At 38.4% G+C, this 25,402-nt stretch overlaps 1 pseudogene; it reads right to left on the bottom strand.

Moving 5' to 3' along the window:
• Positions 1 to 19,524: 19,524 nt before the first annotated feature.
• LOC120532027 lies at positions 19,525 to 20,188 on the bottom strand (annotated as a pseudogene).
• Between the last annotated feature and the right edge of the window lie 5,214 nt (positions 20,189 to 25,402).

Below are 25,402 nucleotides of genomic sequence, written 5' to 3'. Positions count from 1 at the left end.
CCCTTGATGCAGTTTTACTTTAGATAGCTAAACAATGACAACTTATTATAACAGCATATAATGATAGGCTTTTTTTGCATTTTATTTATTTTTGGTTTCTTTTATTATTTCCCTTTGCACAGTGCAGTATATTGAGTGTTGTTTTTCTGTTTCTGTGTTTGAACATGTTTAAAGTGTGGGATTTATTTGTACTATTTGTAAAAATACAGTGCCCACATGCTAAATTTCTAAACAGCGATAACAGAAGGTCATACCCAGTATAAAGCTTTGGATTGTTTTTTCTACTTCAGTGCCATACCTGATTTATTATTGACATATGTGAAGTTCTTAATGTCTTAGTATATTTCTGGGTCTGGTAAGGGTAGTGAAGTGAGGGGAGTCTTTTGAGTTTCGACACCCTAGGATTTCTTAATCCATCTTTGGCACCAGCTTTCACCCAAAAAGTTCAATAAATAATTCATCAGAAAGAAGTAATTTATTTTAAGCAATAGTCAAATGCTTATTGCATACTTGAAAGTAGCTAATAGTTCATTTCTCTAAACAAGCACAGGGAAAAAGAATGGAAGGACCTCATGGAATGGGAAGTAATCTGTGACAGAATATGAATATAAAGGATATGTCCTAATAGTAATAACAATTCAGTTACTCATTTTAATGTGCACCAAAATATAACCACTTATGATAAAAAATAAAAGTTATGCTTTAAATGGTGTAATGGGAGGCAACTCTGGACTGATTTTCCAGCTGGGATGGTGGGTGTTCCTGTTCCCAGACGGGACTATAAAATGGATGTACTGGAGAAACAGTCTTCCAAGACTGTATTCTCTTCCAATACAGTACATGGCAGTACTCCAGGAATGATGCATAAATGCATGTATCTGGAGGGCATGCTGGGATCTGTAGTTCCATTGGGTAGTTCTACTGGCTTTTATGGGTGCTGCCAGGGAGATCTGCAGGGAAGAATTGTCCCTTCTTTGAGAGGTTTCCACCCAACCCTGAAGTATTTCCTTTGTGTAATGTCATGGCACCAGAAGAACTCCTGGGTCTGGCATAAACGGGGACTCCTCATCTCATATGGGGAGTCACGAGGAGGATAGTTCTTACCTGGAGGGAGTGATAGTGGGAAAGACTGAGAGAAAGTATAGAAAAAAGAATTTTTCTTTGCAGAATAAATGTAAAGGTATTATTACAAAGAAAAGATTTTTTGAACCCGTCAGTGGTTGTTGTGCTGTTGTGTCGAGGGTTTGTGGTCCCAAGATGCCCCTACAGGCCAAAATAAATTTAAGTTGCATACCTACACAAAAAAGTATTTTACCTTGGGCTTAGAAAATTAGACACTATATGAAATGAAAAAAAATCTTCTTCTTCTTTTGGTTGCTCCTGTTAGGGGTTGCCACAGCGGATCATCTTCCATATCTTTCTGTCCTCTGCATCTTGTTCTGTTACACCCATCACCTGCTTGTCCTCTCTCACCACATCCATAAACCTTCGCTTAGGCCTTCCTCTTTTCCTCTTCCCTGGCAGCTGTATCTTTAGCATCCTTCTCCCAATATATTCAGCATCTCTCCCCTGCACATGTCTAAACCAGCGCAATCTTGCCTCTCTGACTTTGTCTCTCAACCATCCAACGTGAGCTAACCCTCTAATGTACTTATTTCTGATCCTATCCATCCTCGTCACACCCAGTGCAAATCTTAGCATCTTTAACTCTGCCAGCTCTAGCTCTGTCTCCTGCTTTCTGGTTAGTGCCACCGTCTCCAACCCATATAACATAGCTGGACTCACTGTCGTCCTGAAGACCTTCCCTGTCACTCTTGCTGATACCCGTCTGTCACAAATTGCTCCTGACACTCTTAACCACCCATTCCACCCTGCCTGAACTCTTTTCTTCTCCTCTCTTCCACAATCCCCATTACTCTGTACTGTTGATCCCAAGTATTTAAACTCATCCACCTTTACCAACTCTACTCCCTGCATCCTAACCATTCCACTGAACTCCCTCTCATTAACACACACATATTCTGTCTTGTTCCTACTGACCTTCATTCCCCTCTTCACTAGAGCATATCTCCACCTCTCCAGGGTCTCCTCAACCTGCTCCCTACTATCGCTACAGATCACAATGTCATCAACAAACATCATAGTCCACAGGGACTCCTGTCTAATCTCTTCTGTCACATTGTCCATCACCATTGCTAATAAGAAAGGGCTCAGAGCCAATCCCTGATGTAATCCCACCTCCAACTTGAATGCAGCCGTCACTTCTACAGCAGACCTCACCACGGTCACACTTCCCTCGTACATATCCTGTACAACACTTACATACTTCTCTGCCACTCCCGACTTCCTCATACAATACCACAGCTCCTCTTGAGCCACCCTGTCATATGCTTTCTCCAGGTCCTCAAAGACGCAATGCAACTCCTTCTGGCCTTCTCTAAACTTCTCCATCAACATCCTCAGAGCAAACATTGCATCTGTGGTGCTCTTTCTTTGCATGAAACCATACTGCTGCTCACTAATCATCACCTCACTTCTTAACCTAGCTTCCACTACTCTTTCCCATAACTTCATGCTGTGGCTCATCAATTTTATTCCCCTGCAGTTACTGCAGTCCTCCACATTCCCCTTATTCTTAAATATCAGCATCAGTACACCTTTTCTCCACTCCTCAGGCATCCTCTCACTTTCCAAGATTCCATTAAACAATGTGGTTAAAAAATCCTCTGCCATCTCTCCTAAACACCTCCATGCTTCCACAGGTATATCATCTGGCCCAATAACCTTTCCATTCTTCATCCTTTTCATAGCTGTCCTTACTTCCTCCTTGCTAATCTGTTGCACTTCCTGATTCACTATCTCCACATCATTCAGCCTCTTCTCTCTCTTGTTCTCTTCATTCATCAGCCTCTCAAAGTTCTCTTTCCATCTGCTCAACACACTCTCCTCGCTTGTGAGTATGTTTCCATCTTTATCCTTTATCACCCTAACCTGCTGCACATCTTTCCCAGCTCAGTCCCTTTGCCTAGCCAATCAGGTCAGGTCCTTTTCTCCCTCCTTAGTGTCCAACCTCTCATACAACTCATCATACACCTTTTCTTTAGCCTTCGCCACCTCTCTGTTCACCTTGTGCCTTATCTCCTTGTACTCTTGTCTACTTTCTGCATCTCTCTGACTATCCCACTTCTTTTTTGCCATCCTCTTCCTCTGTATACTCTCCTGTATTTCCTCATTCCACCACCAGGTTTCCTTTTAATCCTTCCTCTTTCCAGATGTCACACCAAGCACCCTTCTTGCTGTCACCCTTACTACATCTGCTATAGTTTCACAGCTGTCTGGTAACTCTTCACTGCCACCGCAGTGCATGTCTCACCTCCTCCCTAAACTCAACCTTGCAGTCTTCCCATTTTAACTTCCACCATTTGATCCTTGGCTCTGCCCTCACTCTCTTCTTTCTTGATCTCCAACGTCATCCTACAGACCACCATCCTATGCTGCTTAACTACACTTTCCCCTGCCACCACTTTGCAGTCTTCAATCTCCTTCAGATGAACTCTTCTGCATAGGATGTAATCTACCTGTGTGCATCTTCCTCCACTCTTGTACGTAACCCTGTGTTCCTCCTTCTTCTGAAAATACGTATTCACAACAGCCATGACCATCCTTTTGGCAGAATCCACTATCCTCTGACTTTCTTCATTCCTCTCCTTGACACCATACCTACCCATCACCCCCTCATCTCCACTGTTACCTTCACCAACATGCCCATTGAAATCCGCTCCAATCACCACTTTCTGTCCCTTGGGTACACTGTTCATCACTTCATTCAACTCATTCCAAAAATCTTCTTTCTCACCCATTGCACACCCAACTTGCGGTGCATATGCACTAACAACATTCATCATCACACCTCCAATTTCCAGCTTCAGAATCATTTTAAAATGTAAACATACAGAAGCAAACTAATTACAGCTGAAGCTCAGGCAAATAATCTTTTATTAGCTAAGAGTTGTCTTTTCAGAAGAAGTCATTTAGCTATTAAGCCTTTGGACATTTTCTTTTAACCAAACAACCAAGACACAGATAAAAAGCCAAAAACTTCAGCTATAGACATGAAACTGGTTCTTGCTGGTATTGTACAAGAAGCTCTTGTTTAATGATTAGATGTACTGTCTTTCTAACTTTGTTTCAAGAAGTTACATGAGTAGTTAAAGTAAAGCTAAACGATATTTTCTCAAATGATTTGAGTGTTTTGTTCTCAATTGCGTGGTCTGAAGTGTGTGCAGGGTTTTTGGGTTAGAATTGGTCTGTGAAATAAAAGAACAAATTTTTAAGACTGCAAGCATGTGCCCCCTGCAAAACACACTCATTTCTGCAACTCATTTAGTGAATAAATTTAAAACCACATCTTTCAGTAAACTGAGATCCATTAGTGAGTGACTCTATATTTGCTTTCTCAGAAAAGTATTGTTGACTTGTTATTTTATTCTTGGAAATGTGCTGTGTAAGTATCATTTCCTGACAATACTAATTACCTAAGTCTACTACATTTAATATAAATACCATACTCAATTGAAGATTTATGTATGTGGTGACTCAGTTCTTGATGGAGCAAATGTTGCCTAACAGAGGGGGGAGAGTAGAATTAAAGCATAGTGGGGTTAAATATCATTAGCTTTTTTCCTCACTTAGGGTTAACCTAGATGAGTTTGAAGTCTGAATTGTAGTTCTGGGTAAATTCTCCATTGTTTAGACAAGATTAGAGTTAAAGAATCTCCTAATGCTCCTTCTAAACAGCCAGGGCTGAACTAATTACTTACCCATATATTGACGTGGCATGTCTTTCCCCTGCCCTCAGCACAGCTTGTGAATCACTGCTCATCTATTTTACTTTTGTGCTTCTTTGCCATGACTGTTTTTATTTACATATCAACTTTCCCTAGTTTCCATATGAGTGTAATTGTAAACATCATTTCAGAAGATCAAGTTTAGTTGATTCTGCATAAATAGAAAAATGTTGGCATTTTTAGCACTTAATATGATTTGTATTTTGATAAAATAATAATAATATATTTATTCAAGCTTAAATGGACCATAAAAGAGATGAACCAATGTGGTTTAGATAAAACACTGGCAAAATTCAGATGTTCATGTCTACCAACAGAAAAACAGCAGAAAAGAGGCAAATGTGTACCTCTTAATAGTATTCCCTTAATAACTATTCTGGGTGTGTGGATGTAAAGGGACTGTAATATCTAGTGGATGTATACTTAGCAGTGGGGGCAGGTAATGGTTAGCAGAGAAGCAATGAATTGAGGGACTAGCTTAACACTTGTTTTATAAGGAAGCCTTCATATTTTACCCTAGGGTTACACAGTAGGTATCACTTAAAGTTTAAGGATCTCTAAACCTTACATAACTATTCCCCATATTCCTTACCTCCAAATCACAGTACCCAGTAGGAGAACTTGGATTGCCTTGCTGCCAGAGGTAAAGAGTGATGGCTAGTTAGCAATCCGTTTCTCCAGCTCCTTTATATGGAGCCTGGAATTGAAGGATTTATTGATGAAGCTTGAACTTCAAAGTAACAGATTCCTCTACACAACAATAAAAGGTTAGTCTAAGGAAAAAATACATTGTGGCCGAACAATATAATAAAGATAATAATTATAAGAGTTAATAATAACTGACTGATAATGTAAACAGAGCAAAACATACTTAATTCAATATACATCTAGTAATGAATAATGTTTAATGAGATTCTTACTTGCAGGTTTTCCACACACAGCACTATAGTGCAAACAGGTGACAACAAATAATTTTTCTTGATTAGGATTGCATCAACAGTGACAACTACAATATTATATGAAAATGCACAACTTTGAAAGGTTTGACATGCATTATGTTGGTGCTCTCCAGTGCCTTGACTAATTTGACCTAAAGAACAAGAAAACACTTTTGGATTCTTCTCTGTTCTCTGTTGTCCAGAAAACTTTATGTTTCTTCTGTAGCTTGATCTTTTTTTTTTTTAATTAAATAATGACTTTTTTAAAGGTTAATCTTATCCGGCCACATTATCATGGTGATACAGAATAGAAAGGGTGGCGCTGGGTATTTTAGGGTTATATCCCAACTATCCTGTTACATAATCTATGGATGCATTTTATCTAATAAAAAGTATATAATTTGTATTTACATGCATTATTTAGATTATTAAATGCTTCCATACTTTTTTTTTTTGTAGAAATTAAATGTAAAGTATAAATGAAGGGTTTTAAAATGTAAGTTCAACATTGTGTAATCTGACAGTATGTCATTCAGGTTATGTTGTTCAGATCATCTACTTTTTTATTCACTTTGATTATAAATTTCATGGAACCAAGGCTTCTCCTGGAAGGAGTGGGAACAAACTCACCAATAGCAAGGTGCCTCAAAATGTCTTTAAATAAAAGGAGATCCTGGGTAAGAAAATAACTTCTTAAACCTCCCAATTTTACAAGTTTTTTGACCTTTTTTTTAATGCACATTCCTTTACTTAATATATATTGTACATGTCATCCATTAACAAACTTCTGTTTAATAGATTTGCTATCCCTTAAGCCCCTCATTTTTGTGCATCTTGTTATCTTTGTTCATTGGACATTTTAACCCTTATAGGTGTCTTTCTTTATGCCTCTTGTTTCCTCTGTTCATCAGACATTGCTTTATATATATATACAGAGTATCTATTTTCTTATACCCTCTTTTTCAACTGTAGAACCACAGGAAGGCAGAGTCTATCCCTATATCATTGTGCATAAAGGAGAAACCAGCTTTAAGCAGGATAACAGTCTATTATATGGCATACTAATTCAACACAATGACTTTAATTGGTTTAGGATTCGGTTTGTCAAATATTCAAGCCTGAATCTAATTATAATAATTCTTTGCATTTATGTAGCGCTTTTCTCACTACTCAAAGCGCTCAGCAATTGCAGGTTAAGGACCTTCCAATTGCCAGTGCAGATCCCTAGCCTCAGAGCCACCACTCCGTATGAGCAATCCAGAAAATGTGGAGAAAATCCATTTGGACATGGAAAGAACATACAGACCCCATGCAGAAAATGATAAGTGGGAGATCTGATATCAAGTCTTTGAAGCTGCTTATTCACTGTACTGCTATGATGTCACAAGACCATGTTTCATCATTTTCATCTACAATTTAATCTCTGGATAACAATCCAAATCCATTCTCCAACACATAGCCCTCAAAATTGTGCCTTGCAGTGATATGCATTTTAAACAACAGGGAGTTACTGAATTTCTTGTAATGGGTAAGGAATCTGTAACACACATTCACAGATAGTTTGACAATGTACATGGAGACAGTGCTATTGATAAAAGCTCTTAGTGTTGCATCACAAATTGCAGGTTCTCAGAAAGACCAAGCTGTCTGGGAGTAATGATGAGTGAATTAAAGAAGTGAAGTGGCTGTCTGTGCAGGATTCAAATTTCTACCAGAAGAGGATACATGTTCTTGTTTCTCACTGGCCCAAGGCTGTTGAAACTGATGAAGATTATTAAGAAAAATTAAGTAAATATATCTAGTCATATGATGAACATATTCAAAATATTCTGTATTAAATTACTGGCAATCAAAAACGTTTTGCAAAACTTTTTGACCAATACTTGTATAACATCCATAAAAATATTAGCATTGCATTAAACAGACTGCAGCTTTTTACAAGAATGTAAACTTCATAATAATGGTATCTGACATTTCTAACTTTTTTCTCTTTCAGTTTTGAACAGAATCCTGTATTTATGTACTATACTATACTATCTTCAAAGGTAAGAACTTCAGTTTGCTGTTTGCTCCTTTCACAACACATCTCATATAATCGTTGTAGTGCTAATCCTGAAAATGTATGTCAATAAAGAAAACTATGCTGTTTCATTGTCAAACAATAAATATACAATCATTTTCACAAAAACATAACATTCTAAAACTGTTTACACCAGGGCACTTCATTCTGCACTGAACACCCAGCTGATAAAAATGCAGACACCAACAATGCTTATAATATACAATTACAGAGAGCTTTATTTGACTCCTAAGGACCTTTTGATAATCTCATTTATTAAATTATAGTAGCATGACTTTCTGAATTATAAACTGAGGATTCTTAAAAGTTACAGTTTATTGATTTCATTGGATATTAGCTCATCATCTTGAAAAGTGAACAGGAATGATGTGATACACTATAAACATTATTTATTTCTCCTTTTGGCTTAAGGTCTTTAAAATGCAAATAACGACACTAGACCATATACACAACTTCTTAGCTAGTTCTTTACAGAAGTAAGGGATGATCTGTATGTAGCAAGGGTTATTTATGAGTTATAGCAACTCACCCACCCTTTCTTGCCATAAACCCAGGAGGAAAACTCAGATCATTCCTCACAAAATTAGCTAAAAAAGTAAGAATTATAGTCAATTGGAAATTCTGCCACTTCTAATAGTTAGTGGTAATGTTATATTGTACTGTGCAAACAGAGACAATACCTTGACCCTGATGTAATCTACTACTGGTGTGTTAATTTGAGGTCCTAAAAAGAAAGGCAAGATCTACCTGAGCTCAAGAAGCATTGCCTTGAAGTAATTTATGTGGGTTTTGCCTATGAGGAATAATCTATGTTTGTAACAAGCTCCTACACACAGCTCTGTTACACAGTCATGTATTAAGTGGGCCTTTGACGCTTTAGCCCCTGATCTGAGGCATCCAGCCGCAGATCTTTGAGAGCCTAGCCGCCCTTCATACTTTACCATGGGGAACTTCATGGGGAACCCCCCACCCCCCACAAATACAAAGCTAAATGGGGACGCCTCTGTTCCTCAACTGCATGAAAACATGGATGGATATTCTTCCCCAATCTTACAACATATGAAAAGGGAAGGGGGAAACCCCTAAGTGCTAAAGCAGTGAGCACCCCTGATTCCACCTACTGTATGTCTTGTCTCCATAAACAATTTCTGACAATGATTATCCGATATGCAATCAGTAGAATGTAAGTTTTTGTTTCAAAGTAGGAACAAACACTGGGTTGGACATTCGCAAATAAACCCTTGCTTATTCATCCCGGAACAATTTAGTGGATCCATCTGCATCTGTTTAATTTCTGTAAACAATATGCATGCTAAATAGGAGGAATTGAATAATGTATGTTTTGTATGATGCCACGTCATATTGTTACTTGACATCTATGGTATTTTTCATCCACTTGAGTAACTGAAGTTAGTAAGATGCTTCTTTCACCAAAACAACTCCACAACATGAAACTCTTAAGTCAGCTTTATTGCCATGTCTGAATGACACAATTTTATCAATATATAATTAAAATACTGCAGAAGATTCCAGACCTATGTATTTCCTACTGTTTTCATGTGTATTTTGTATTATTTTAGCAGATATGGAATAGTCAAGAAGTATGTTAAGTGTTTCAAGAAAAATATGTGAAAAATAACACTGTAGTCAAGTTATGTCTATGCCATATGTAGGTAATTGCCAGCATAATTCCCACGACTCCTGTGAAACAAAAAAGAATTCAAGTTATCTTGTTCTTTTTAAGGTCTTTAATAATAAATTGTTTCATTATACAGATAAAGAAATTGTAAATAAACCTAAGTCTTATTTATCTAATGTTTTCACCAGTGGAGAAATCTACTACAAAGGCTAAAAAAACAAAACCAAATACAGGTAAAATTCCATTGCAACGAATATCTTTACAACAGAACTTTCATTACAATGAAGTATTTTTATGGTGCCTACAGTTTCCCCATATGATGCAAGTCTACAGAAATCTCATTTAAACAAAGTAAATTCAGCAGATACTTTCATTACAACGAAGTGCCCAAAAGACACTTGAAATGCCTGAATGAATCACCCACAGAGCAGTTAGTTCTGTGGCCGCAGCTCAGTTGTGCACAACAATCCCCAAACAGAAACATTGTAATTTTTTTTTCTTTCTTCGAACTTTCCTTGAACTGTTTTTTTTTTTTTTTTGCCTTTTTTGTTTTTCCTGCTGTTTTCAGTGACATCTTTTGCTTATTGTTTATCAACATTTGAAAAAATCCATTGGAATTTAACTCATTGTCACCCTCCTATAGAAACAGCAGAAACGAATAAACGACAACAGTTCATATTAGAAAAAACTTAACATTTTTGCAGTTCTTGATTGTGGCAAAAAGAAAAAAGATGTTGCCAGTGAATTTCACCATCAACGCTCTCAACTTTCTTGAAAAATCTCGGGTTGCAAACGTATGTGAACTGCTGCATTTCGACTGCTTACAGTCGTCGAAAAAGCAGTTTTTATGTGGTTCAATGTTGCTCATTCAAGATACATTCCTATTAATGTGGCACTCATTCAAGAAAATGGGAGGTTTGTAAACTCTCTTGGGACTCTCTTGGGACCTCCCCCAACTAGACAGCATGCCGAATAGCATCCCGAAGTCCAATGTCCACATCTATGGATGACTGTTTATCTGTTGCCAGGGCAACAGCAGGCTCAAAGCTATGCTGCGTCTCTCCGCCAAAGCAAACAGAAAAGATATCGATGGGTGATACAGCCTGACTGCTGTGTCTGTGTATAGCAGAGTGGCAGATCATGCTACAATAAATAAGTGCGCCATTCCTGTTTCAAGCTGAATAAAGTTGGTTTTGCTAAAGTACTGAGACTCAGCCTTGTGTTTTGAGGTGCAAGACAGGGACTTATAATGCAACGCCAATCTTTTATGGTTTCCTTCTGTGCCGCTTCACGGCAGCGCTATGAGCCTGTTTTTGCCCTGCCCCAGCAACGGACAAACAATCTTCCACGGATGCTGCAATCGCACATTGGGACGCACTTCAGCGTGTCGATCCCGTTGGGTGGGGAGTGGGGGTCTCAAAAGAGTTCAGAAACCTCACAATATGAAGAAGAAAATGATGCTTCAGCTCCTGATTGATAACTGTGCTGCCCACAAAATGCTTCCACATTTAGATAATATTCGCTTTGAATTCATCCCACCCAATTGCACAGCAGTGCTTCAGCCATTGGATTTGGGCATCATTCGCACCCTGAAAGTGTATTATCGCAAGGAAATGCTGAGAAAAATTCTCGTCAGCATAACTTGTAGGCAGGAGGAGATTAAAATTAACGTGAATGAAGCCATTGAAATGATTGCAAACACCTGGGTGCAAGTTAAAGAAAGCACTATAGTAACAAATACAGAATCTCATTACAACTAATTTTTCATTGCAACAAAATATTTTTTATGTCCCAGGGAGTTCGTTGTAGTGGAATTTTACCTGAAGAAGAACAGTTATCCTAGAGACCTCAACAAAAGAAGAGATTATACAAAAGTGCAATCTCTGTTTCTTCAAGGTCACTACAAAAAAAAAAAAAATCCAAAAAACTACAGGCAAGCCAACTTTACAACATTTTGTAAAAACTTAAATTATGTTACATTCATAGACCATAAGGTACCATAATATTCTCAAACCTGTATATACAATCCATCATCACACTACAGGCAGATATGTTTCTGGCTATTGTGTATAGAATGATGCATACAGAAATAAATAAAATTACATTTAAATTAAATTAAATACATAAAAGTAAGAGCACTAAAATATTAATCAACAGAATACATAATTGACCATGACTGTGTAACTTTTTGAAGACCTCCTTGTCTGAGCCATCCACTGGTTTGGAAGATTACATTTGTGCAGCAAAATACATGTACATTTGTTTAGTTTTCATTTTTTTGTAACTTGATAACATTACAAATAATATCACAGGTACAACGGGTAAATTATTATATATAAGTAGAATTATATTAATTTCTATGCTTTGGACAGAATCCTTATATGTATGGCAGAGTGCAAAAAAAAAGTCTGCTTGAATTCACTGCTTCCAGAAGTCAAAAAGGTGGCAACAGAAATTCTAAAGCATGTTGGTTCATGGGGCTGCACGGTGGCTCAGTGGATAGCGCTGCTGCCTCGCAGTTAGGAGACCTGGGTTTGCTTCCCAGCTCCTCCCAGCGTGGAGTTTGCATGTTCTCCCTGTGTCTGCGTGGGTTTCCTCCAGGTACTCCGGTTTCCTCTCACAGTCCAAAGACATGCAGGTTAGGTACATTGGCGATTCTAAATTGTCCCTGGTGTGTGTGCCATGCGGTGGGCTGGCGCTCTGCCCGGGGTTTGTTTCCTGCCTTGCGCCCTATGTTGGCTGGTATTGGCTCCGGCAGACACCCGTGACCCTGTAGTGAGGATATAGCAGGTTGGAAAATGGATGGATGGGTGTTGGTTCACATCAAGTCTTCTAACTTACAACAATAACAAGTTTTGTAATTGTTATAGTTTAAGTAAATTACTCATCATTCTATAGTAAATGTTACTTTGCGACTGCTATGTTATTTCAAACTGTGCATCTTGTGAAGGACCAACTGACAGGTTACTTCATAACGAAAGCAAGGCATTTATCCATACTATGCGGGACTAAAATTGTGTTTTTGATTTTTTTTAAAATAGCACAGAAAAGAATGACTGCACTAGGGGCCTTGTGTATAATGCCGTGCATAGAGTTCATACTAAAACATGGTATATGGACAAAAGTGGAAATATACATACACACAAAAAAAAAATCAGATGCATAAATATGTGCATATGCCAGGTTCCAGGTTTAGGACATGGGCTGCTGAAAAATGTCTTTTATGAGACACCATTATTACAAGGCACACCTATAGGTGAGAGGAAAAGACGGGCCTGTACCATTGCCTGGGTAATGCTCGGAACTACTTCTTTTAGCACTGTTTTTACCGCCTGAGTTAAGCTTGAGTCTAACGCTAGGGAAAAACAAAATTGACTTAATAAATATAGAAAAGTATAAAAATGTGTTCTAAGTTTGTCCATTCATCAAGCTATAAATGTAATATACTCCTCATTAGAGATACTGAAGACAGAAGTCGCTACATATATCCCAGGGTTTTGGATATAAAATATTAGGTACAGTTTTGTCTTTTCAGCCTAAGGAAACAACATTTTGAGGGGAATGTGCAAATCTACAGGTTATTCTAGTACAATAAAATAAATATAACAATGGGAGATACACACTGAAGCAAGTGAGGAACAAATTTCTCAAGTGGTAGAAAATATTTTTCCACATAAAAAGTTAGAAGCCTATGCAATACTCTGGACAGAATACAAAAACTGAAAGTGACAAGATAAGTTAAGATGAATGGCTAATACCTACTAGAACTCTTTTTCTTACACTCTGATTTTATTTTTTATGTTAATTCCATTTCAAATTGGATATATGTGTTTTCTTAGAATTTGTGAATGCTAGATATGTTTTTCATAATGTGTAAACTTTAATTTGTTAAGAAAAATCTCTGGTGAAGTAAGACAAAATCCTGTGTATCTGTAAGAAGGAAACTAGACTTAATTTCAGTAGCATCATTGAGATGATGCTGTCGTAGTCAAGGATTTAAAAAGTGCAGGTTTGTTTTACTTCTGCGTTAATATGCTATCTGTACCACAACTAATGGATTACTTCATAACCTGGACAAAACTGCAAGACTGCTGTCATAATCGCCTATAGTATGTCCTCTATATTGTAATTATTTTTATTACAATAAACTTTTGTGTTCCTCGATTGTAAGTAAAATTAGCAGGTGAATATATTGACTTAACATGTCACCTGTAATGAGTATAATAGATACCAAGGTAATATAACATTTATGATATGATTTTATTGTAGGTTATATATTATTATACTACACACAATTACATACGTCTACTGTCATTAGGTGGTTAACATACAGGAGGCTGATGCTTAAAGGGAGGGTTATGACCTTAGTATATGGGAAAGCACACAAGAATGGCAACAGTTGTTTGTTCCAACAGTGCAGAATGTATAATCCCCTGACACTGCCCACTCATTTCAGTCCTACAAATGGTGCAAATAAACATGCATACCTCATAAAGGTATTTGCGCTTGTGGAATTCTTGTACCTCTGCCTGAGGTGACATCAGATTAATTTTTCTTTAATAAACAGTGGACAAAGCTGCTAGAGACTATCTGACGAGATTTGGGTCAGCCTCTGTATTTGTAAGCTCTATTTTGTTCGTAGATACCATAGAACAAGAAGTTGTTAGACTTGCTAAGAGGTGATTTAGAATGTACAGGTATACTAAATGTCTTGTAAAAGAGTGACTAGAAATGTTCTGTTCAGCAAACATAGGAGTTACAATTTTCTGAACCCCTTTTTATGATCTCATGGCATCTGGGTGCACTGACAGCATAGAAATGCAGGAAATCAATTCCAATCAACTGTTCTAGCAAATTCTGAGTAACCCCCAAAAAGTATACAGATGTCTGCCATAAGCTTCTGAATTTGCAGGAGAGAATCTTTTGGGTGAACAAAATATTAAATAAATAGTATCTATGTTGCATAGTGAGGCTCCAACGTTTACACTATCATCTTAAAATTAACATTAGCCACACATTATGTTTTACATGGAGTTCTTTTTGTTAGGCCCAGTTTTGTGTTTTTGTTTGATTTCATTTGATGCAAGTGTAGTAACTATAGTTATTACTTCCAGAAAAACTAATTAATTTCAATGTAATATGACCTTTCATTTTTGATTGTTTATGTGCCACTGAGTTAAGCAGCAGTGTTGTATAAAGCTTTCAATCACCATGCTTGAATAAAAGTAGAGATACCTTTCTGAAAATTTACTGAAATAAAAGTTAATTTTGCCAATGAGAAGACTTCAAGTAATAGTTGAAAGTATTTGATATTAATTATACTCATCTCTCCCCATATTATATACATCCATTCAGTTTTGAAGCTAACTTATCTGGAATAGGGTCACAATGAAGCTGGAGCCCAGCTTGGACACATGGTAGGAACAAGCCCCAGATAGGCCGTTAGGCCACCTACCCTACATGTCTTTGGACTGGGGGAATGTGAGAGAATGTGCAAACTCCACACATGGAGCACCCAGGACTCCTTCTCGCAAGACATCAGCACTACCACTCTACCACTATACAGCCCACTGTTCTATAGTCAAAAAAACTTCTTATAAACATATAATAATTTAGATTACTTTGTTTTTGTGTGTAATTTGTATTACAATCACTAAAATTTGAGCTGAGTAACTGCAATGTGAAGCAGTGACATTAAGTGTGTATCTTGAAAACCCTCTCGTAAGCTGTATTTTTGTAAGACAAACACCCAATTACAAGTCGTTTAAATAAAAAAAACTTTTTTAAGAGTTCCTTGGCCACAAAAATGACCCCCAATGTTGTTCAAATAACACTAACCTACATACAAACTGACAGAATGAATGTAATAATAATGTTAGTCTTCAAAACAAACCTTAATAAAGTTTAATAAAGTGCTTTACCTAGACTTTATCATGTCTAGTTTCACGTTCAACGAAATGGCCTTTTGGCTATTCATTGGTTATGTTGGTTATTATTATTTTTTGGTTGTTTATTATTGTCTATTTTCATCATTCATTAAAATTATTATAATCATTTCTGTTTTAGACCCTTGACACCCAAAGTGAGAAGACTTGCTAGCAACACATATGAAAAGATGAGTAAACTACAGCACCTGAACACTCTGCAGCCTGCAGATCAGGTTGGTAGGTTGCCATGAGGACAGCTTCTGAATGTCACAGCATGAGCCATGGAAATATCCAGCAAAAGATATCAGAGTCAAAGGAGGAATTTGCATTTGAAAATGTAGTGAATAAAGGTGTAGAGAAACTTTTATAATCAAGTAAATTAAGAATATTCTCAAAACATACTCAAGTACAGTAACAAAGTATATCTACTATAAATTAACATAGGGTGTCTATAGATGTTTGAAAGATGTAAGATATTTTCTGTGGTCTACAGACAGCAATTCTAGGAGACAGGCCTGATAGAAATCACAACAGATCCCCACCCATTTGTAAATCCGTTGTTATAAACCAAGTATGTATAAAAACAGCTCTTCTAAGAATGTTTTATCTAGTTAAAGCCTGCCACAACCACTGTATAAAAGACGTTTGATGAGAAAAATAAATCAAACAAGATGTATACAGTTTAATGACAAGGAAAAATAGATTATGAAAAAACAGATTTCAGTTCAAACTAAACTAGATGTTTTGAGAAGGATTACAACTTTCTGAAGCAGCAGCCACAATAACCTTTTCAGACAATTTAGCAAACTCTCTGCTTCATTCGTGTTAAGAAGAGTAAGCTGAGCTAAGCTGACATTTTAATTTTGAAAACCAAGAAACTTGCTATCACAGAGAGTAAAATGAAAATGACAGTTTGAACCAAGTGAGTTTGATTCCAAAAATACTGTCAACACATATTCTGACTCAAAACTTTGTAAAGGAGTTGAACCGATTGTACTCATATTTTAATTTCTGCTACTATGATGTAAAGGATGTACAGTGAGTATAATATATTTAACAAGTCCAGTACTTTCTGGCAGATCATATTGTCTACAACAGGAAAAAGATATTAATGTCAAACTGGAAAGAAAGCCAGTACAGCTTTGATTTTTATTATGACTTGTTTCAGTTTGAAGAAGTTGACATAAAATTTATATTTTTTTAACAAAGCACGCTCTGACACAATAATAACTAAAAGCACTGAGTCAGCGCTAGAGAAGTTTAAAGTTGGATAAGATAATTACCTATTATGAGAATAAACACTTTCATCATAATACCTATATGACAGCTTCTTAAAATACAAAAAAATACAGTGATATAAATTGTGAACTTTAGAAAAATCCAGCTCACATCTTTATTATATTCTGACTTATGAGGTTGTGCTTCATCATCCAAGGTCTGTGTAGTCAATGAAACAACTGCTTAAATGCTTTTCTCTCTGTTTTTTCAACAAATCATAATTTGCCAGTTTTAATCATTTTTATTATTATACACAGTTTATTAAATTTTAAATTACTGTTAATTTTAATGTGTTGATACTACTTGAATAGAAAGCTAGCTTCTTCACATATCATATTTTCTACTGTCTTGCTATACAAATTGTGACTGACATACTGTAAGTAGCTCAGGAAGTAAAGGAAAGTTCAGCAAGAACAGTTCCTTGATAACGTGGCAGTTAAGAATATTATAACTGGCTTGAAATGTTCAGTCTCCTAATTAATGAGTAAAGTGCTGTTTTGGTATGTAAAGGTTGTGCAGAGAACACAAGCAGTTATCTACAGGACAGCGGAAAACGTCAAATAATCAGATGAGCCATGTTTCACCTTGTTTATAATAAGAGATATAATAATGTTGATTTCTGCACTGGTGGGCTATGGTGGCTCTTTTATATTATGGCTTGATTTACATTCAGAGACATTAGTACTGTAGTTAGTGATGCTGCGTTACAGAACCATTGTCATTGGGGTTTGAATTCCACACTTTGTTGTTTAAGAAAAGTAATCATGCTTTCCACGAGTCTGCAAGGTTTTTTTATTGGGTAGTCTGGTTTTCCACCCACAATCCAAATATGTGCATGTTAGTTTGATTGGTGATTCCAAATTAATCATTTGTGAGTTTGTGTACATGCACATGTAGGCTCTGCTCTGCACACATGTCCCTTTAAGGGTTGGTTACTGCTTTTGTCAAGTGCTGTCGGCCCAGAATTAGGTTCAAGAATATATTTATGTACAGTAAGCACAATACTTTTAGGCTGAACAACTCTCTTAAAGAGCAAGGTAAATACATATAAATACAGGACATTTCTCAATGATTAAGTTGATCATTTGGTGAAACATTTCTTTTAATATTAGCGGAATCTTCTACGATGATAATGCCTAAATCTGTGAGGCTTGAGAAAGATTAGAAAACTGCAAAATTTGTATAACTGATATATTATATGCATTCTCAACATTAGACCTAAAGCTCATTGAGCAGTTAGAGTGGATACTGGAACAATATCTATGCAGCATTTTTTACCAGATTAAATTATTATATTTGTAACAGAAGGATGATGCTGCATCCCTCTAACACAATTCCACACATTTGAAGAATCTATACCAATGTAAATTTAAACCGTTCTGGTGGTGATCAAAACTCCCAATTAAGATTAGATTATTTATTTATAAAAGCATATTTAAAACAATAGACGTTGCACCAAAGTGCTGTACAAAGAAGCATTAGAGTAAGCACAATGCAAACAATCATACAGAGGCAGATCAATAAGACAACCAATTATAACATTCACCAATCCCATTATACACAGTGAAAAGCAGACGAAAACAAGTAAGTCTTAAGCCGACTTTTAAAAACCTTGATAGAGGATAAAGACCTGATGTGAAAAGGCAAGTCATTCCAAAGCCTAAGAGCAACAACTGAGAAAGCTTTCTCTCCCCTCAACTTCAGCCAAGATCTTGGCACTACAAGGACAAGTTGTCCAGATGACCTCAGTGCTCCCGGTGCCACATAGGGGTGAATGAGGTCACAGATAGATTTTGGAGTGAGACCATGCAAGGCTTTAAAAACAAACAACAAGATTTTAAAATCAGTGCAACACCTCACCTATAGCCGGTGAAGAGAGGCTAAAATGGGGGAGATGCGATCTGTTTATCTTGACCCAATTAAGAATCTAGCTGTAGCATTTCGAACCAGCTGAAGGTGTGACAGAACAGATTTTGGCAGACCCACATATAAGGAATTACAATAATTTAGGTGAGAATAAAGGCATGAATGACTGTTTTCAACTCCTTCTGTGATAGAAAGGATTTTAGTTTAGAAATTTGCCTCACAACTTACTGATGACTCGAAGATGATACTTAGGTTCCTGACATCATTATGATGGTGATTATGTTAACGGACATAGATCTACCTTTTAGGTAGGACTCAACCCATTTCAATGCACAATCTTGAATGCCTACTTCATCCTCAAGCCGTTTTAACAGAACCCCAGGGTCCACTATGTCAAATGCCGCTCTGAGATCCAGTAAGACAGATTGCAGAAGAACCCGAGTCCAAAATTAATAGAATATCATTTGTCACCTTTACTGTACATAGATTTTTTCATTTATTTTGTTAGTTACCTTTATTTCAGTATAATCTAGCAAAACATGATATCTACTCTATGACCACTCCAAAAAGGTGAAACTTATTCTTGAAATTGGCAAAGAGGCAAAAGGCATTCTGTTATACACATGGAATAAAGATATTTTAGACATCAAAGATTATTCTAAGCACACAAATTATAAACAAATGAGTAAATAAAAATTGTATTTAAATATTACAGAGGAAAAAGTGCACTTTTAATTATTGTCATCATTGATCCAGAAGAATTAATGAATGGATTTGAACATCAGTCCAGGCACTGCATGTTTGAAATTTCACTCTCTCACTGTTTACCCAGGTGCTGCTGTGCAGCAGGCGACACCTCAGCACCACACCAGAGAGCAGAAAGGAGTCCTTCTGTGTGTTTCGGAGCTGCACAAACCTGCCACCAAACCCTTGCAGGGCTAGATGCAGGTTAATGTCTTACCCAGTATAAGAGATCAAATATGTCTAGAGGCAAGGTATTTGGGGAAGGCAAGCTGCAACAGTCAAAATGGGTCCCCATGGCCTGCACCTCCCTGTAATGCGTCAATTGACCCTGATAGCAGGAGTTGTGATAGTTCACCCCGATACTGTCTACGTGCACGCAGGGCTCCAGACTGATTGGACACACTATGCATTCAGTATCAGGGCTCCAGCTGCTTGATGTGCTTAGCTTGTTTCCTCCGGCGGACCCTGCATTTGTAGTTTGGGTGATCCTGCATGTGCTGCACCCTCAGCCTCTTTGCCTCCTCAACAAACAGGCACTTTTCGCTTACCAATAAGGACTTCTATGACTTACCTAGCATTTTACTGAGTTTTGCATTGTGCAGATCAGGGTTCTGCTGCACCATGCGTTTGTGCTTATCTTTTGCCCAAACCAAAAGGCATTCATCAGTCTTCTAATTCAATGTTAACTCTTGCTCTTGTTTTGGCTTCTGGGGGTGTCTGAACATGTTTCAATTTTTATTTAGGCTTCCCAGAGAGGACTCAAAAAGGTCAGTCCACTGACAGTGTCCAAAACCAGGCATCAGAACTGAAATGGAGCACCTTTCTTGTGTCTGAGCATCATTGGTATACCCTTCATCAGGACTGCTCATTGCTGTTCACTCTCCATTAAATCACAATTGGCACACTCCAGAGTATTAAGAGGACAGTGGTCACAAACAAATAAACTAACAGATGCTTTACAGTGAACAACAAAACTGAAGCATGAGTTTGTGTCTCACTTCAAACTTGTCATTAGAAAACAGACTGACAGCAAATAACATTCTCTCTTTGGTGATCAGCTCATCCAGATAGGCGCGTGGAATGTCTTCGCAAGATGATCATCTTCCTCTGCTGCCAGAGAAGCTTTGTAAACACATTTCAGTGGCAGCACTCTCTGAGGTATGCAGAACGGGGAATGGCTAGATCTCTGTCGGTGGGTACACCTTTTATTGGTCTAGTCACTCTGATGGCTGTCACATTCATGGATTATCTGTTGCTTTGTTGATCTGCTCCTTTCAATGGTTTCCAATGTCCCTCCTTTCAATGAGTGTATTATGAGAATCAGATTAATGCACTCGCTGGATGACTTGTCTGTTGTCTCAGTGTATGCTCCAACCATGGTGAGTGATGTGAGGGAGACATTTTGTTCTCAACTTTGCTCAGTGGTTGATGGGTGCCTGCAAGGTGACCCTCCTGTGGTCATGGGTGACTTAATTGTGAACACTGGTACTAACAAGGCTGGCTATGAGGACTGCGTCTGTCTCCATGGATCTGGCAACCGTGGTGAAAGTGGCTCCATGTTCCTTGACTTTGCAAAAGGTCATGGGCTGTGGATCGCTGGAACCTGGTTCCAGCACCCAGAGCCTCACCGCTGGACTTGGTACTCCAATACTGGTTAAGGAGATTGATCACATCCTTGTGGGCAGACACTGGAGGCTCCTACACAACTGCAGGGTCTACAGAAGTGTCCACATTGTGAATTCTGACCACAGACTAGTTGTTGCTACTCTGAAGATCCAGCTTAGGTCCATTAGGCTACCATCTACTAGGAGAATGAGGCTGGATCTGGCCAGACTCCAAGATTAGGCTAGGTTTCTGATGAGTCTGCATGCAGTTTGTGTAACTTGCAGACTCAGGGGCGACTGCTGATCCTAATGTGATATGGAAGACCATCTGTGACAAGACCTTCCCATAAGGAGGTGATTCATCTCTCATGGCACCCTGGATATCGTAGTGATGTGTTGTAGCATATGACTTGATGGCAACTCTGGTCTGTACCAGGAACTGAGAAGGACAGCTGCGAGGGCAGATAAGGAGACATTTGATAAAGGAATCTGTGAGCAAGTGATATACCATCTGTGGTGTAGTGACCCATGTCCTGCTTGTAGAGGAATCAAAGCATTGTCCAACCCACTATATCCTAACTACAGGGTCACGGGGTTCTGCTGGAGCCAGTCCCAGCCAACACAGGGCGCAAAGCAGGAAATAAATCCCAGGCAGGGCGCCAGCCCACAACAGGACACACACAAGGGACAATTTACAATTGCCAGTGCACCTAATCTGCACTAGGAACCCGGAGGAAACCCACAAAGACACAGAGAGAACATGCAAACTCCACGCAGGGAGGACTCGGGAAGCGAACCCGGGTCTCCTAACTGCAAGGCAGCAGCGCCAACCACTGCGCCACCGCGCCACATCCAAATCTATTCCTTGGAGAGTTGCAATCAGAGAGTTTGATGGAATGGTCCTTACAGATGGCACTGCAGTTGTGACCCACTGAGCTGACTACTTTGAGCCTCTGCTTAAAGCTGATCTTATGGCTAGGATGTTGAACATCTATGGATCCAAGGTTCTTGAGTCTGATCCTCCAATTAGCTGTGAACCACTCTATTTCACTGAGATTGCACAGGTGGTGAACCAGCTGAGGGTAGGGAAGGTTGCAGGGATCTGTGGTATCCAGGATGGTGGTAAGAGTGTCCTCATGTCATTGCAAGGAGTCTTTGCTTCCATTTGGGAGACAGGCATCATCCCAACTGACTGGAAAATGGGAGATGTCATTCCTTTCTGGAAAAGCAAGGGTAATCGCCTGAATTGTGGAAACTACAACTGCTAACACTGCTCTCGGTGCCAGGTAAGGTCCTTGCTAGGGTTATCCTCAATAGGATCAGTGATCACTTGCTTACCTATGGGAGCATCCGGAGTCTCGAATGAGGCAAATTCCTAATTTTTGAGGACCCAAGCAGCTGAACAAGGCCAAGGGGATGCCCAGGTAACACCTGGCTGCGGCAGATAGACGGTCATTTCCAGGGGGGTTGCCAACTGGGATTCCGAGCTGTTTCTAATGTGGTGGGTGTGTCAACAAACTGTACTTCTGCATGCTCCCCAGCCTGACCTGACCTCACCACTGTTTACACAGGGCTACCGGCACCTTTCTTCAACCCTCAATAGACATGAAGACTACTAGTATTTACAACTAAAAACTGGATTGGTATTAGTGAATGTAGTTGAGTACACAAATAAGCTCTACGGTGGATTGTCATGGTTCGTCTGTTTTCCCTGATGCTCTCAGTATAGGCTGAAGCTTTCTGCAACCCTAAAACTGAAAAAAGAAAATAGACTAAAAGGATTAATGAATTACCCTTGCAAACATAAGGTATATAACATATTAAAACATACAGTAGTGTGAATTACAAATTTTACCTGTGGGGAAGATGTTTATGATTAACAATACAGTAATAACACATATTCACTACAGATAAAATAAACAGATGGTAACACAGCATTAGTAAAAAAATATGTTAGGAGAAGGGGAATGAATACATGCACTCAGCTACAAAACTATTGAAAATTTTATAAATTAAATACAGTATATATGTTCATCTGACCACAGAGATCTCACTTTATTTGCCTGGAATATTTGGTGAATTATCTATGTTTTTAATATCTGTTTAAGTAATGTGTACACATATTGTTAGAACCTTTCTTTAAATCTACTATTAATTTTAATACCACATAAAATATTTTTAGCCCTTGACTGCCTTTCTTATCTAAATGTTAAGTCTGACACATTGTAGAGACATTTCTTTAAGTAGAATCAAAAAGAATTAAAGAAAAAGAATATTTATGGAAACTTTACGTTTCTAAGCGTTGGCATACAATTCTAAATCATAGGAAAAACATGTTAAGGCAGTAGTTGCATAGCAACTAGACTATTAAAGAGAATGGATTCACGTGGACAAATCCTTGCTTTAACTATTACCATCTGGTAGATACTGCACATCTGAATATGGAGGAATCTTGGGAATTAGCTCCACCTCAACATCCAGCAACAGTCAATCGCAGAGTCTGCAATATAATGCATGGATGGAGTTGTAGCTTAGTAGATGTTAAGGACAGCTTTGTTTAATCCATGGAAGGTCATTTTTGTTTAAAAAACATGATCATTCTCTACTGTTTTTTAAATATTTATTAAAGAGTTGTCAAAAATCTTTAAAAGAGATGAAAAATTACTTGTTTTTGCATTATTAGAGGGAGGTAGACATGTACCACAGCATTATCACTAGCTAGTTAGTATCCCCAACAATGTCAGTCAAGATTATATTAATTTTAATATGGATTTTGAAAAGAAATGTACATTAGATCCACATTCAGGTCGTATAAAAGTAAAGGTCATTTCATGCCATACACAAAGTTTTGCATGCATATCCACTTATTAATAACCTTTAAATATTAGGTAATCTGTGTTGGTAGTAGAATTGACATACTTCTAAAGGCTTCACCGTTGAGTCTTACAATGTGTTATAGACAGGGAGAGTTGAATGGTAGGTTGAAACCTAGACTTAGACTAACCTGAAAGAAAAAAATTAAAGAGCAGCTTGACAACAAGGGCTTACTTCATTCTTCAGAATCTGCATAGTCCAACCAGCATCTGCCAGTTAACAAACCTAAGAAGCTCAAAAATAACCATGTTACTAAAAACCAGTACAGAAACTAAAGGCTAGACTGAAAAAATATAAAACATATTTAACGCCTCAAAAAATTAAAGGAACACTTTTTTAATCAGAGTATAGCATCAAGTCAATGAAACTTCTGGGATATTGATCTGGTCAGTTAAGTAGCAGATGGGGTTGTTAATCAGTTTCAGCTGCTTTGGTGTTAATGAAATTAACAACAGGTGCACTAGAGGGGCAACAATGAGACGACCCCCAAAACAGGAATTGGTTTAACAGGTGGAGGCCACTGACATTTTTCCCTCCTCATCTTTTCTGACTGTTTTTTCACTACTTTTGCATTTGGCTGCGGTCAGCGTCACTACTGGTAGCATGAGGCGATACCTGGACCCTACAGAGGTTGCACAGGTAGTCCAACTTCTCCAGAATGGCACATCAATACATGTCATTGCCAGAAGGTTTGCTGTGTCTCCCAGCACAGTCTCAAGGGCATGGATGAGATTCCAGGAGACAAGCAGGGCCCGATGTCCTCAAGTAAGCCCTGTGCTCACTTCCTAGCAGCATGGAGCTCGATTGGCATTTGTCATAGAATACTAGAACTGGCAGGTCCACCACTGGCGCCCTGTGCTTTTCACAGATGAGAGCAGGTTCACCTTGAGCACATGTGACAAACGTGAAAGGCTCTGGAGAAGCCATGGAGAACGTTATGCTGCCTGTAACATTGTTCAGCGTGACTGGTTTTGTGGTGGGTCAGTGATGGTCTGGGGAGGCATATCCATGGAGGGATGCACAGACCTCTACAGGCTAGACAATGGCACCTTGACTGTCATTAGGTATCGGAAAGAAGTCCTTGGACCCATTGTCATATCCTATGATGGTGCAGTGGGTCCTGGGTTCCTCCTGGTGCACGACAATGCCCGGCCTCATGTGGTGAGAGTATGTAGGTAGTTCCTTGTGGATAAAGGAATTGATACCATTGACTGGCCCCCCATGCTTGCCTGACCTAAATCCATTTTAACACCTCTAGTACATTATGTTTCAGTCCATCTGACGCTGCCAGGTTGCACCTCAGACTGTCCAGGAGTTCAGTGGTGCCCTGGTCCAGATCTGTGTGAGAAATTCCCCCAGGACACCATCCATCGTCTCAAGCTTGTCAGGCATGCATACAAGCACATGGGGGCCATACAAACTACTGAGCATGATTTAGAGATGCTACAATGAAATTTTGGCAAAGTGGACTAGCCTGCTGCATCATTCTTTCACTTTGATTTTCGGGGTGCCTTTATATTGAGCCCTCTACAGGGGTGGGGATCGATCTGTTCTTAATTCAATTTTTCTTTTTGTAAAAAATCGATTGCTTTGTATGGATTGTAA

The sequence above is a fragment of the Polypterus senegalus genome, chromosome 7, assembly GCF_016835505.1.
Source record: "Polypterus senegalus isolate Bchr_013 chromosome 7, ASM1683550v1, whole genome shotgun sequence".
NCBI lineage: Eukaryota > Metazoa > Chordata > Cladistia > Polypteriformes > Polypteridae > Polypterus > Polypterus senegalus.
Note: the sequence above shows the minus strand (reverse complement) of the source record. Positions and strands in the feature narration are given on the sequence as shown.